The sequence below is a fragment of the Canis lupus genome, chromosome 3 (genome assembly GCF_048164855.1).
Source record: "Canis lupus baileyi chromosome 3, mCanLup2.hap1, whole genome shotgun sequence".
Taxonomy (NCBI): Eukaryota; Metazoa; Chordata; class Mammalia; order Carnivora; family Canidae; genus Canis; species Canis lupus.
The window spans coordinates 30,226,760-30,242,615 of record NC_132840.1 but is presented as its reverse complement, the minus strand read 5'-3'; the positions used below and the strand labels follow the sequence as shown (position 1 = coordinate 30,242,615).

The 15,856-nt window shown below is 46.6% G+C and overlaps 1 long non-coding RNA gene across 4 annotated transcripts in view; it reads left to right on the top strand.

Annotated features, from left to right (window-relative positions):
• Positions 1–8,325, top strand: part of LOC140630197 (uncharacterized) — a 46,200-nt gene extending 37,875 nt beyond the window's left edge. For 3 of the 4 annotated variants that reach the window (XR_012028002.1, XR_012028003.1, XR_012028004.1), the window contains 4 exons: positions 5,038–5,183; positions 5,948–6,012; positions 7,405–7,507; positions 8,198–8,325. This is a non-coding gene — a long non-coding RNA (uncharacterized lncRNA). Of the gene's footprint in view, positions 1–5,037; positions 5,184–5,842; positions 6,013–7,404; positions 7,508–8,197 lie in introns of all 4 variants that reach the window. The other variant, XR_012028005.1, reaches the window with a different exon arrangement.
• The last annotated feature ends 7,531 nt before the right edge of the window (positions 8,326–15,856 follow it).

Sequence of the window (15,856 nt, the reverse complement as noted above, 5' to 3'; positions counted from 1 at the left end):
ATTTCTAGCTATGCGTTCTTCAAATATTGTTTCTTTGCCACCATGTTCTCTCCTTCATGCATGTTGCAATCTCAGTGTCTCTTCTATAATCCTTAGCATGTCTTCCACCTGCCTTAATCTCCCTTTCAGAATGAGCTTCACCTCATTCAGAATGAGCTTCACCATGCATACTCTTTCTCTGCCAGGTTTGTAACCAAATGTGATTTAAAGAATACCAATGACTATATTTTTCACTTCTAGCACCTTTGATTAGAGTTTTTTTAAAAAAAGGTCTGTTATTAATTCCTATTTATCTGATTCCAAATATCTTGTAGCCCTTTTGTATATTGTTGCTTTCTTTCTCTCTTTGGGGCTCTTAAAGGTATTCTAGGGTCGTGTTTTGAGGTTTTTCTAATGTTTGCCTTCCATCAGTGGTGAATGTCTTCACTGACTCTGTAGTATTTTGGCTGTCACAGTTAGTGTGACATCAAATGCTCTCCAGAACCTTGTACTGAGAGGATGGGGGTCTCACTTCCACCTTCCGCCTGATACTGTGTAGTGGTTTTGCAGTTGTTTTTCCTCTACTCCTGAGAGTCCTTGTCTGGACCAGCTGCATTGGAGGCTCCCAGGTCCCAGCCTGTGGTAATGCTGGGGGCACAGAGAAGGTCATAGGTCAATGACACATCAGCCAAGTGGCTGCTCTGCTCCCCCACTCTCTCTAGCCTCCATGAATTTGCTCTTGGTTTCATTTGTAAACCTGGCTTTTCATTTGTAAACCCACCATGTGGGGCCTCAGGAATCAAACTCCCACTTCTGATGGACTCTTGGTTCCAGAGCCAGGCATGCCCCCGGCTTTGGTTCCTTCCATCCAACATTTCTGTTTCAGGTCCACAGAGAGCTTTATTTTCTATTTGAGCATTGATAAATACTTAAAACATATACTTAATTAGCCTTTGCTGTGCTGGAGCAAGGAGACCATTGAAGTTTGAACTGAGATGCAAAATTGCTTGGAAGTCCAGCCCTACATCCCCCACAGACCTGGTTCAGTGGAGGAGCTCATCCAGTGAATGAATGATGCAGTCTGTTTCTCCAATTTCAGGTGTTTTAGAGGCTATGAGTCTCCTCCTTTGAGGATACAGAAAGGGAGCCTTCTAGTTCTGGAAGGAACCAGGGTGCAGTCCATTTCTTCACCAAAAGCCTCCAGGGGCACAGTCTCCAAATCTGGGGGGTTTGGAGAGGATGCTGCAGGAGAAGGAGGGCACGGAGCCAGCAGAGCAGCCTAATGCAAACTGGGTCCTTAGCACAGCCAGTGTGTGTGGCACATGCTGTAGAGGGAGATAATGAGGCTGTCCCTGGATGGGCTGGTGGTGCCATCTTTCCTAATGGGATGTTAAATGAAGTTATGTCAGACATAGGCTTACTTATTTGGGAAAAGACAATTAACGTATTCTCATCTCCAGTTCCACTTAGTAGCTGCTGCCTGACATGACAAACAATTGAAAAATTTGGAGCTTATGTTAGTGGTGGTAGTCTTATCAAGACCTGGATTTGTCCAAGTTCATCTCTTTGGGCACATGTCCATGTGTGTTCACATACAGACATGTGTGCATGTGCATGACAAGGCAATAGAGAGGAGTGAGCGTATGCATTTCCTAGGCTGACCCACAACAGAATGCATCCTATTTGGTATTTCTGGCTCTGACTCTGCTGAGTCTGTGTGCATCTCCTTCATGAGGTCCTGGAGCTCGTAAGGTCAGTGACCGTGCATTTGGAATCGTACCAACTTTTCACAACTAACAGCCAACATGTTGCCAAGAAGGGATTTGATTGTTGAAGGTACCATATCTTGCAGGGAAAGAGAGATGAAATCTCAAAAACCCAGGATATTGCAAGTAATTATTAAATCCAGTAGTTTATAGATCAATTGCCCCATCTACTCAAGTGCAAATAGTCTGGGATCTCAACCACATGGAAATCTCTGAAAATATTTGTGTTAAAGCCCCTTGGTAAATACTCCCTGCAGTGCTCTTGGCACAAGGCAATAAAGGATGTTTTGTTTCAGTGCACTCTTCCCATGATTTAAAAAGGAAATGGGAGAAGTGTACAGCAGCCCCACCATCATGCATCCTCAGAAGCTGCTCAGCCACAACGGAACATCTATTCTGTGCGCTAAGGGGGATTGCGAGGACCATAACATACAAAACAATTTGTGTTGAAGCAGTGAGTGGTAAACTTTTCTCCTTCTACAAATTCCGTTGGTTAATCTCATTTTTAACGTAGTATAAACCCTGCCCCCATAAAAAACGGCATGAGAAATGGAATGATGTGAGACCACACAGAGGTGACAGTGCTGATTGACAAGGAAACACGGATGCTGCCATCAGCCAAAGCTGGACCAAACAGCCACAGCAGCCAATGATCATTGATACCTTAATGCTTTTAAAATTTCTCATTCCTGTTTATGTACGGTCTCTACTGGATTGAAAAGACCTCTCATTTAGGATACGTCTCATAATTCACACTTGTTTATTCAGTGGATAACTGTGAATGTGGACAATGTGTTGGAACTTTGTTGGAAGTAGGGTCTCAGTAGAGGACATAGGGAAAGCAGCACCTGCCTCAGTGAAGATGTGTTCTAGTGGGGGTGTGGTGACATTCGAGAAATACCTTAAGAAAGGAGACCATGGAGATAACCCCTGGGAAAGAAATACATGAGGGCAATGATGTGACAGGCTATGTGTGGGGTCCCAGGGCAGGTCACCTGTTGTTTTGTCTCCTCCTGGTGCCCACTTTCTTCTCATTCATGATGCTTGTGACACTTCTGTGATTCCTTGTGCTCTATGCATGCAGAAATCTTTTCCATCTTATTTACTAGGTCATCTTTGGGCTCATGTTTGATCAATCAATCATCAATCAATCGATCAGTGGAAACCTTTACTGACTGGCCTCAGATAACTTGGGAGTTCTGCTAATTCTCTTGTTTTTCTTTATTCCCGCCATGCTGCTGTGTGCACTGTGTGTTACAATTACACACTGGTGGATACATTGTTAATTGTCTCTACTCATTTCATGGGTCGCTAGGACCCTTTTCCCCCAACTAAATTATTTCTTAAGGGCAGAGATATGTCTTCACTTTCTTCATTACTACTCACAATCAATGCATCTGAACGCCTAATGTCTGGGTTGAGTCCTGTGCAAGATCCATACCTGCCAGAGTGTTAGAATTTGTATTCTTCTGTCCTAAGTTAATGACAGCATGGTTGTGTCGCTGGAAGGGATGGGAAGCGTGCGTAATTGGAAATCCCCATCTCAGACATTACTAAGGTTAGGCGAGGGCAACTCAGTTTGACTTTCATTTCTTGGGTTTTATACCCTGCTGCTCCTTATGAATATGCTTTCAGAAAACCTGAAAAAAAGAAGATTTGGGGCCACAAAGAAAACAGGGAAGTGAAGATTCTCAAAGGCTTTTCTTTAGAAGTTGACTAGTCATTCTAATCAGTCAGGAAAAGCCAACAGCCGAGCCCATGGACCATTAAGAATCTGTTCTGTCCTCAATTTCTTTTCTTCCCTGCTCTTCTTCCCTCCTTCCTTCTCCTCTTGGACATAGTCAGCGGTGAGCAGAGTAAACCAGGGAAATTATGTTCAGATTGGTTCCACAAACACTGATGTGGCTCTACCGCATGACTGGGGGTTTGGAGAGGATGACTGTTGCCGTATGAAGTTGGGAATTCAGGATAGACAGGAGAGTGGACAGCACTTGGGGTGGAAGTATCTGAATGGAGTGCTGGGAAGTCACCCAGAAATGGCAGGTTGGGGTCAGAGTGTAGGGTGCCTTTGAGTTCTAGAGCACAGACACCCCTTTGCTTGTATTGCTCACTCCTATAGCTGGCCTGCCTGGACCTTTTTCTGATTCCTGTATGCAACCGGTCTCACCGTCAGCCTTTTTAGTCTATATCACATGGCCAAAGATCGGCTATTTTATCCCCTCTTCATTCAGAGTGAGACAGTGTTGTGGAACAGGATGTGCTTGCGATGCGGATCAAGAAGACAAGGCCCCAGTATTTATTGGCCATTAGATCTTGACTCAGTTAATCCATTTCTTTGAGCTTGCATTTCTTTTTGTCAAAGATAGAACCAGTAATAAACACCAGCAGGGTGGGGATGAAGGCCCAGTGGGATAAGGTTTCACAAAACCACTTTGCAGATTTGAAAGTGCTCTCTGCATGTTATCTAGATATGATTACTGTTTGGTTGCTATCACCAAGGAGTCTAAAATTTAATTATAGAGGTGCAGCTCCAGTTCATGCTTCCTTTCTATTCTGGTGACTCTGCTATAGCAGTGTGGAACAGGTGGTCATTTCTCAAGAGATGGGTGTAGGTTATGAATCTATCCCACAACATTTATTAATCAAACACCTACTATATATCCCCTCTGCTTGACCCTGTGGACAACAAGAAAAATGAACAAAGCACTACCTCAATAAGGTCTCCTTTTTTCTTCTAAAAAGTTCTAGACTTTTTAGTCTACCTACCACATTTGTGAATAGGGACCCTCCCAAAGGTGCCTATGTTTTAATCTTGGTATCTGTGAATATGTGAAGGTTGCAGATGAGCGGGCCTTGAGATTGAGAGGTCATCCTGGATGGCCCAAGGGGGCCTGATATCATTACAAGCGTCCCTGGAAGTGGACAAGGGAATCAGAGGATGTTGGATAGTGTGGGACAGCCTGGCTTCACTATTGCTGGCCTTGGAGATAGAGGGAGATGGCGTGAGCCAGGAAGTGTGAGCGACCTGTGGAAGGTGGAGAAGACAGGGACTCGGATTCTCCTCTAGAGCTTCCAGAAAGGAGTGCAACCCTGCCCGCACCTTGACTTTAGTCCAGCAAGACTTCTGACTTCCAGCACTGTCAAGGATAAATCTGTGTTGTTTCGCACCACTGTTTTGTGGCAATCTATCTCAGTAGTGATAGAAGACTAACCGCATATTAATTATTACTCCCTTCTCCTTAAACATTAACCTTAATCAACACATATTTATTCTGTTCCTATTATGTGCCAGTCTCTGAATAGGTGCCAACTGTAGAATGATGGTGGGGAGAGCCAGACATGCTTGGTCCCTGCCTTCATGGAGCTTAGTCAGTCGGGGAGAGAATGCCAACGAAGCATGTTTGGAATGACAGCTGCAACGAGGGCCCAGCATGGCAGGTACGTACTATGTGCCTCCTGTGGTCCCAGCAATCTAGCAATCTGTCAGAAACTCACCCTGAAACTGCCCTGGTGGCCCCCACCCAGGTGCATCCTCCTCCAAGGAGCAAAGGAAGGCTAGCCCAGAGCCGGGGGTGTGGGCCACCATGTCACAAGGTGCTGAGCAGCTGAGCTAGGGAGCTGCTCCTTCAGAGCAAAGCACTCGACCAACGAACCTCTGCATTCCACTTCAGGTGGCTCCTGGGCAGGCCAGGTCAAGGGGGATGCCTCCTGCTGTCTTTCTTTTACACTGTCAATCAGTGGAAAAGACATCAGAGACATTTACGGAGCACAGCTAATCAGTTAAGCATTCAATTAATTAGGCAATCATTTCTTTGCACTTGATTTTCATTACAGTGAGTTTATTTTAGTTTCTTGTGTAGGAAAAACAGGTGCTCACATTTAGCTTCATCAGCTTCCTGTTGCTGTTTGATTCACATATTATTTTTAAAATAGGTTTATTTTGGGGGGAAATGTGACCTGAAAAAACCCACTCATATTTACTCACCCGTGTTGCTATTTTTGTTGTTGTGGTGGTGGTTTCTCCCCCAACATTGGGACGGTTTAGGAACGTAAATGAAGCTACATGACATCACATACCACTGTTCCTTCTTGCGCAGGAAAGGAGCCCAAATGTAAACACACTAGGAATCTGTACAACAGGCAAGGACCCCATGTAGACTGAGGCTAACGTCACTTCCTCAAAGGTGATTCTTTGTCCACAGTTGGATGGCTTCCAGGCTCCTCCAGGTGTACTCAGGATGCTGAACGTCAGGCCCTGGGACGTCAGGTCAGTGATGCCCCAGAGTGCACACCCACAATAACAGCACACTTGCTCACATCTCACGCTGCTTCCAGGGTCAGACACCCCAGGCTGGGGGCTTGCAGGTGCCACCCTGGAACGCCACTCCGACGACAGGCGTCCACAGTCACAGTACAAATGTGAACAGGCAGATTGAGTGATATTCACATTAATTACCTTTTCCCAGTCTCTGCTTCTAGAGGGCGGACATACACAGTTTGCTTTCTGCCTTCAGATAAATGTCAGCGTGCTTCTTTTCCAAGCACACAGGCTCTTCTGTGGTTTTGAAATGAAACACAAGGATCCTTAAACTGCCCCCTCCCTACTTCACCCTCCCATCTACGTTTCCTTTGTGTGTGATATAAAGGGTTAATATAAAAATAGAAGTTCTCAAGGCATTATAGAGTTCTTCTTAGGTTCCCATGGAAACTAAGCCGTGCAAATACGTGAAGGATTTTTTTAAGTTGGCCAAAAATTTCATCCTCCAAAGATTTGGGGTCATTCTGCCTTATGCTCTGGGAAAACTTTTTAAAAAAGATTTTCAAGAAATTAATAACATCTTTTCATCTCTTAGTGATCCTCCGTCCCCACCCTCCTACTTGCACCCAAGCCACAGACTTTTTTTTTAAAGTATCCAACAGAGAGGGTCTTTTTATGCCATTTCCAATACAACTCCCGGAGGGTTTGAAAAAAATCCTTTTGAAACAAAGTTCTTTCTATCTAATATCAGCAAGGGAATAAAGAGTATTTATTTCTTTCAGTTTAAAGTAATTTGGAACAAGTCTGGTGGCCGACCTTAAGTTGATGGTGACAATGTCCCTCGGGGACATTCCGAGCAAACATTTTGAGAGAGCAGAGCCCTGACCCAAGGCTGTCTTTTGCTGCTCTTTCCACTGTCAGGGAGACTGCACTTGATCCATAGAAACCTCTTCAGGACATCGCTGCTGCAGCTGGAGGGTAGACAAGACATAAAATTAGGGTTTTTGTCCCCGTTGCCTGATTTCATTAGAGAGTGTTAGTTCTCAGGCAGGTTGCAAAGGATCTCCTGCAGCTCCCAGCTGGTAACGAAGCTGGTGCAGGCAGGAGTCCCAGAACATCACTTCTCCTGCTGCACCCCTACTCTGCAGTTCCTGCTGGATCCCCCTTACCAGGCCAGGGACTAGCCCCCAGGCTGCATTATGGCTCTGGGGGTCTCTCAACCGCCCCCTCCGCAGGAGAACTGCCCTCCGCTGTAGGGGAAGCCACATGACAGAGAGGTTACACTGTCTCCAACACTGTTGGGTGCATGGACAAAGGTGGACCTTGAACCAGGCCAGGGCCGCATTCTATCTTCCTGCTCCCATCCACCCAACCTGAGTCACCTCCTTCACTCCCTTTCAGGTTTCTCCTGACCACACTCCTGCCCAAGGCCAATGCTTGTCTCAGGCTTTGTTTCTAGGGAGCCTGACCTGCTGATAACCTCCCTAGATGGATTGTTTTAAAGGTAAGGAGTGAGGGGGCACCTGGGTGGTTCTATCACTTGAGCAACTGCCTTCAGCTCAGGTCATGATCTCAGGGCCCTGGGATGAGTCCTGCATCAGGCTCCTGCTGAGCAGGGAGCCTGCTTCTCCCTCTCCCCCACTCATGCTCTTATCCTCTCTCTCAAATAAATAAAACATTTTCTTAAAAATGTAAGGAATGCAGAATGCCTTCTGTTATGGGTTAACTGTGTGTCCCCTAAAGACGCTAGGGCTTATCTCCAGGTACCTGTTAATGTGACCTAATTTGGAATTAGAGTCTTTGCAGGTGTCACCCATTTAACATGAGTTAACTGAGATGAGCCCTAATCCGGTGTGCCTAGTGTCCTCCGGGAGAGATTCTTTCCTCGACTGCATTTCAGCTAGGTCCCTCTGAACCCCCTGAACTAGGCCTCGACTCGGCCCCCATTCTGTCCTTGGCCCACCCAATCCAGCAAGAATCCTGCTAAATCAATTTCTCAAGAATCCCCAGTGCTGGGACACCTGGGTGGCTCAGTGATTGAACTCTGCCTTTGACTCGGGGTGTGATTCCGGGGTCCAAGATTGAGTCCCATATCAGGCTCCTGCAGGGAGCCTACTTCTCCCTCTGCCTGTGTCTCTGCCTCTTTCTCTGTCTCTCATGAATAAATGAATAAAATCTTGTTTTTTGAAAAAAGAATCCCCGATGCCTTCATGACCCCTCCTGGTGGCCTTCCATCCACTGACACCGTCACTCCGCTTCGTGGCTACAGATCCCCAGCTGTCTTTGCTGTACTTGGTTAAGTACCCTGCTGCAATAGTCTTCAATAAATTCTTCCTTATTGATGTAACAAGTGTCAGAATAATTTTTTCTTTAATAAAACAATATATGTAATGGGGAAATTTGGATATAGATGTGCACACAAAGAGAACAGCATGTGAAAACGGAGTTAGGGATCAGGGGAAAGAATCTAGAAGCCCAGGGGCATTGAAGATGCCAGCAAACCACTGGAGAGAGGCAGGAGATAGGAGCCAATCTGCCAGCGGCTTGAGTTCAGACGTCCAGCCTCCGACACCAAGAGACAACAGCCTTCTGTTGGTGAAGCCGCCAGGCCTGTGGTGCTTCGTTCCGGCAATTACCAGAAGCCAACACACCCTCCCCGTGCAGCTGTGGTATTGCACACAGCCTCTGGCCCCCCAAGCTTTGCTCAGTCTTCTGTGAATCCAACATGCTTCCAGGAAGCTGAGACACAGGGGGTCTGCAGGATGTGGACCTGGAGCTGAGCATGGATGCTCTGGGGGACTGAGGTTATACCCAGCAGGACTCCCGAGGGGGAGCAGGAGTTGCTGCCTAATCCACACAGAGCCACGCAGGGGGCCTGCCTGGGGCAGGATTCTCTGGACTGCACATTGCTGCTCCTCCACAGTGCACTGCCTCACATGTACACAAGACTCGTGCGCACCTGGGACATCGCAAGGCGCGCCTCCCCTGCTAGACCTTCGTGCTGACACGCTTCCCTGCTGGAAGAGGCAGCCTTCTGCATGATAAATCATCACTGGGCCTTTTTAATGCACTTTTCCACATGAACAACAATGTTCAACTGGATGTCAGTCATCAGGCAAACATAATTGGATCGGGAAAATGTTATATTGTGAATTAAGTTGACTGATGGGGAAATGTCAGTTTTATTAACATTCTTCCTTCAGATGATAATTTTGTATCCATAAAGATGAACAACAAAAGAGTTACAGACGGCGTCAACTTGGAAGATGGAGCCCTTTTAATCAAGTCTGCTTTTCCTTCCTTTGTTCCTTCTGTTTTAAAATATTTTATCTCTCTACAGGGAACTGTTTCCATGTTGTTGGCCTGTGATTGGAAACAACATCAACAAAGCAGGCCGTGTGGCCCAAAGCGATGTCGGTGTACACTCTCTGGACGCTGTGAGCCAGGCTTGAAGCAGGTTGAAGGTGGTGGAGGGACGGTGCTTGGCAGCAGGCGCTGGGCTGACAGGATCCCCGCCTGCCCGTCACGAATGTGATCTTCCAGGGAATGTGCTCTCTGTAGTTACAAGATTCCACACAGGCTTCCTGTTTGTATTACACCGAGGAACGTGCCAGAAGGCTCTGGGCATCTCCTCCCAGCTGGCCTCTTGCACCCACTCCTTACCGAGTCGTCCTCCAGCTGCTCATGCCTCTCTGGGGACACCTTCCCCTCAAAGCAATCTGACCCCTGCTTTTAAAGGGGAGACCATATGACACTCCTCAGCTTCTAGAGGTTTCTAATTCCCCCAGAATTACATCCAAACCTCCCTGGGAGCCTACTAGACCTACATGCTTCACCCCTGCCTTCTTCTTTGCTTCATTTCCTCCTAAGGTCCAGGCACTGAGCCTTTGCCTTTTCTGGTCCTTCCTCTGCAGCTCTGTCCTCTAGAAGGTTCTTGGCTCACTCCCTTGTTTTGTAGACAAGTTTCAAAATGTCACTCACGGGCAGGCCTTCCCTAACCATCATCCTGAAGTGGTTCTCTTCTCTCTTCCTACCTTGTGCTATTTCCTTACCTGTACCTAATCACCACTGAGATGACTTCTTGTACATTTAAGTCTTTTGCACATGCTCTAGAACATTCCATGCCACTGTGCCCAGGGCTGGGGCAGGTGCTGGCACACAGCCGGAGCAGCTCGCTGCAGGTTTCTACATTGAATTAATTTATTGTTCCAGAGCTGCAAATTATAGACAGTACATTGCTCTAAAAGTGTTTGTTAGGGTCATGAGACATGTATTCTTTAGGAGGACTTGCTTCTTGGAAAACACCTTTTCGTTTCTATAGGAAGGTGTGCAGGTATTTGTACTGTCAGGAAATGCGGCCACTCTGCATGCTGGTTTTAGGTCTGTCCTGGAACCATCAGCCCTAAGGATAGAGGCAAGGGGATCTATTCTCTGGACCTCAAGAACTGCCAACCCCATGAGGCCAGGGTTGTCTTCCCTGTGGATCAAAGGGTTTCAGAGATTGGCTGAGAGTGATGTATCTTGCACGATGGAGTCCAGATTTACATGCAAACAATCTTCCATTCTGGCGTCCAATCACACAATCATCCATGACTATGCTTGAGAGAATGTGTGTGTGTGTGTGTGTGTGTGTGTGTGTGTGTGTGAGAGAGAGAGAGAGAGAGAGAGAGAGAGAGAGAGAGACCCTGCCTGTCAGGAAGCCGTTAAAACAACCATGACTGTGTCCCTTCATGGAAGCCAGCAAGTCACAGGAGAACACCATGCAGGCAGACACCGCTAGGGTGAACCCAGAGCAGTGTCCACCTCGGCGGCACCAGAGACAGGGTGTGGGTTTCCAGGGGGTGCACAGCATGCTTCACCTAGATTGGTGATATTCTGGGTTTTAAGTTAACTCCCAGATTCATGACTTTATGCTTTTACATGTATGAAGCTTCCCTCTAGAAAAGGTAGTTGGGCTACAGCCAGCAAAGTGAACTGTCCACAGTGGCCACAGTCCTATTGATTTTGAGAAAAAAATCCAGTCCTTTGGTTGAAGGCACTTACAGATAGCTCGGGGTCATGCTTGTCTTTCACCCTCAGTCAGGCGTGCTCCAGTTTCGGTAGAGTCCACAGGTGAGGTGCTCTCAGCTCAATGTGGTTTGGCGATTTCTATCTGACCCCCTAGCCCGGGCACAGGAGTCAGGTGTCACTGTGCAGAGGGGGCCTCTGCAGAAGGTTCAGCTCACACTCTGGTTGGGCAAAGGGAAAAGGAATCTTTGAAATCCTGTATTTCAGAGTCTGGGGCCTTCAGCTTTTAGATGTGCAAGGACCCCCAGCAGGAGAGGGTCTGAGCTGATTACCTACAAGTCCAGATCTCACACATGTTGTAGGACGATGAAGGTTTCCTAGCTAGACGACTTAGCCTCTGCTCTGCAAGCAGAGAGCCTGAGGGTAAAAGGTGACCGGCTTTATCTTCCTTTTTGTTTTCGAAGTATTTGCTGGGTTTACTGCTCCTGGGGCATGATGGCAGATTTCTTGGTCTCTTCCTTTCTGTAGGATCACACACCCTTACCCACAACCAGTGACTCCTTGCACCCTCTTGAGAGAAGAGTGTTCTCCACTATGCTGATATGGGCTGTGGCCGAGGGAATCTGAATAGATTCAGGAGCTATCATAACAAAGAAGCTCTCAGGGGCACACAGGTTTCCAGTGCTGGGCTTGCTCTGTCCTAGGGCCAGGGGACCCATCAGGGAAGGAAAAGACACAGGAAACAGAGCTGTGCTGGCCCAGAGGGAGAGAGAAACCTGTCTGCTTTCTGAGCCATGAGACTTGGGTGGTTTGTTACTGCAGCCTTTCCCAGTGAGAGCTGACTCATGTGGCCGTCTTGTCCCCAGATCCTCATTTGGGACATGAGGTCTGAAAATCCTTCTGTGATGATGTTCTGGACCCATGCAGATCCAGGCAGAGGGGATTTTTACAGAGAAACAATGATTGGAATCCACAACCAAGATAAAGCACCCCTGCTACTTGCTGAGATGGGGACAGCTTCAATAATTAGGTGCCCAGTGCACATTTCTCAGTCTGAAATGTTTATGGAGTGTCACACACCCTATAAAGATACTGTCACAATCTGTGGCATATGTGTTGGAATGTTGGCAGGACAGAATGATCAGAAACCAAGCATAGAAACAACCCCATTTGCTGGCTTTCTTCCTGGTGAGCTCTTGGGACCAGTCCAACTGTGCCCGTCTTCGTTCAGACGTTGGTGTGCTGCACTGTAACAGACGTGCCGAAGTCACTCTCACCTGCCACCTCACTCTGTTCTCCTCACATTCCTAGCAGGTGGGCAGGACAGATCGCATCCCTCTTTTAGACTTGAGGGACTGGGAATGAGGGGGGATGAGAAGCTTTATACAATCCAGGAGACCATGGAGCCCCGATGGAACTATGCTTGCTAGTTATAAATTCCACATTATTTATATTATGTCCGTGCTTCTCAACGTGTGTTCTGCAGAAAGCTTCTTATACAGATTATAAAAAATGTTCTCTGAATACAGGACATATGTTTAAAACTGTGGGGAATGCTAGGCTCCGTGAAACAAGTTTTGTCACCATGGGGCTTCTCAGAGCCTTACCATGCTTCTGTGTACTCTGGGTCTCAGAGGACCGGCTGCCACACTCTGGCCAATTGAATCTGGGTCTCAACTCTTCTTCCTCTGCAGTGGTGTCCTATGTCAGTGAGGTGGCTACCCATGTACCTCCCTTCTGTGGCCATGTGACTTGCTTTGGCCCATGAGTTATTCCAGGACATGAACAAGTAGGCTTTGCACTCTTTCACTGCAAGAAAAAAACACCTTGGGTAGCTGCTAGTCCAAGCAGAGTGAAAGACCTGTGGATCACAGCAAGACCCAGCCAGCTTAGGATCCAGCTGAGGCCAGGCAAACTCTGCTGGACCTGTAGACGCATGGTCAGCAGATGCCACTGAGCTTGAGTTCTGGATGGCAGTCTATGTAGCATTGTTATGGCAGTAGGCAAGATAAGCATGCACTGTTTCTCTCTTTTTTGAGAGAGAACCTTTTGTTCATTGAGTGCTTGCAGAATAGGCTTGGAGGAAATCCTGCAATCCACCTTGGGGCACTGCCAGAAAACATGCTCAGACCTGCTGGCCACAATGCAGAATGTTTTGAAGGCTTTTCAGCTTGCTGGCATCCCAATGGCATGGGGCCCAGGGGGTGAGGTGTCCTGGCACTATTGCTCACTTTGGAAATGTTGGGGTACCATGTTATTGCCTGCCGTCTCTCCCAGGAGCCTTTCACACTTTCCTATTACAAACCTGCCAGGGGGTGGGTCTCCATGACATCAGGACAACCAGCAGAGAGATGGCCACCCACCATGGCAGTGCCTCCCAGTCCTGGTGCGATCGGACCAGGCAGTCCACATTGCCTAAATTTATGGGAAAGTCTTTATTCCAGCAAAAGGCAAGTATTTTCTTGCTTTAACCAAGGTAAGAAATCATGGAAGAAGCCCCGATAACTCAGAACAGATGAAGTGTGACCTATCTAAAACTTGTAATCCATCAATACCACCACTCCCCCCGGCAACTTTTTTCCTTCCAGCTCAGGTCATTTTTCAACCATTCAAAGCACCTTCAGACTTTGCTGTATTCCCTAGTCTTGGACTGGGGAAGGTTAGGTTGAAAGACTAAGCAGGAAGAGCAGTGGCTTTTCTGCCCCAGTCCTTACAGAGGCAGGAGGCGTTGACCCCGTCACCTCCTCCCTGTATTGATCTTTTATTCCTCTCATGGAGTGGTAGTGAAATGTTGGCAAGAGGATGGGGAGAGCTGGATGCTTTATCCTGAGAATGACATTGTATGAACAACAGCACCAGCTGGCTTCTCCTTGTCCTTATCCTCTTTTAAGGCATGACACAGAGAATGAGACCCAGAGAGAATAAGAACAGGGACATGAGGAGCCATTATGGGCACAGAGCATCACAGAAGCTAGTGAAGATTCTCATGCATGAAGAGCTTCAATAAGGTTTATTTTTTTGTTGTTGTTTTTGTTCTGTTTTTCCTTCAAAATGAATTTGTTTTGTCTTAAGAAGAGGCACTGTAAGGTAAGTCTAATGTTTTCTGGGTATATTTCCTGAGTAGAATCTGAAATAAACAAACATGAGTTGATTGTTCACCAAATTGCCAAATTGCTTGAAGCTTGAGGAACCTAAAATAGGAAAATCCAAGGTGCAGAATAGATAAGTGTTTGCTTCTTGCTTCTTGTGATGGAATTTGTGATCAATACAAAAACCAAAGGCTGACAACTGTGGCTCACAGGATAAATCCAGCCCTCTCCCTGTTTGTGTAAATAAAGTTTTATTGAAACACAGCCAGGGCGCCTCAGTCAGTTGGGCATCTGTCTTTGGCTCAGGTCATGATCCCAGAGTTCCAGGATCAAGTCTTGCATAGGGCTCTTTGCTCAGCGAGAAGTCTCTTTTCTTTCTCCTTCTGCCCCTCCTTTGCTCGTACGCTCTCTTTTTCTCTCCCCCCGCCCTCTCTATCTCAAATTTTTAAAAATCTAAAAAAAAAAAAAAGAAGAAATACAGCCACATTCATTCATTTCTGAGTCATGTGTGGCTGTTTTAATGCTACAATGCTGAACTGAGTAGTTGCCACAGAGACCACTTGGCTTGTAAAACCTTAAATATTTACCATCTTGCCCTTTCCATTGCTGACCTCAACATAAGCAGATTCCTAAATAGAATTCCTGGATCTGAAGTGGGATTCTAAGATACATGGGGTTTCTGAGAATCATGTCAAGAAAGTCAGCAAATCAAACTTTCCACACTAGGCTCTCCTGAACTGGATCTGAGGCTGACCCCTAAATGAGGGAGCTGATCATTGCAGGAGCTGTTGTCACTCCACCCTGTGGCTTCCGTCTTGACATGGACAGTTTCCAAAGAACAGGAGCATAGTACCCCCAGGAATAACCCCCAACTCATGGCAGTTGAATGACGGCACATCTGTGGATGGTCCTCAGGCAAGGTCCCCATGGTTTCCCAGAGTCCTCTCTGAAGGATGGAGCCCTATAGGAGAAACCACTCATCACTACACACTTTCTTTGGCTCCTCTCCTCCTCACCTCTCCATCTCCCGGCTTGTGCTTCCTGGTTCACTTGGCAGGCAAACTATCTGCTCCTAAGCCATGTCATGGGATAGCCAACCTAAGAAGCTCGTACTTATGAGGCACTTATTCTGTGCCCAGTTGTGGGGAAACTTCTTTCACAGAAGATTAATATGCCTTACTTTTTATCTCCAAACCTTCACCATGAAATATCTTGGGAGGAGCCAGTTATAGGCAGAGGAACAGCCAGTGAGGGTGGGGGGGATATGGGTTTGTCAAAGCCCGAAACTTGTTCAATTTTCAATGCCCTCTTTAGGAAAAAGTATGACAGAACTTGCATATTTATTTAGAATGAGAAAATTGATCATGGAAACTCACAAAGTTTAATAAGTTGATAAATTCAACAAACATCACAAAACTAGACCAATCACGTACTTCTATTATGTGACCACCTGACCCAGTTCTTGTCTAGCTTCCTCCCCTGTGGTAAGTCCCTGTGGGGTGCATTGGCCCAGTGGACAGTTGGAGGATTCTGAGAGTCCTTGCTTCATAGGGACACTGACTGTTATGGGATGAATCATGTCCCTAAAATCCATATGTTGAAGTCATTAGGGTAGAGGCTCTTTACAGAGGTGATTAAGGTAAAATGAAGTCATTAGGGTGGGTCTTAATCCAATATAACTGGTGTTCTTTTTTTTTTTTTTAGCTTTTTTTTTTTTTTTTTTTAAAGATTCTATCCACTTATTCATGAGAGACATA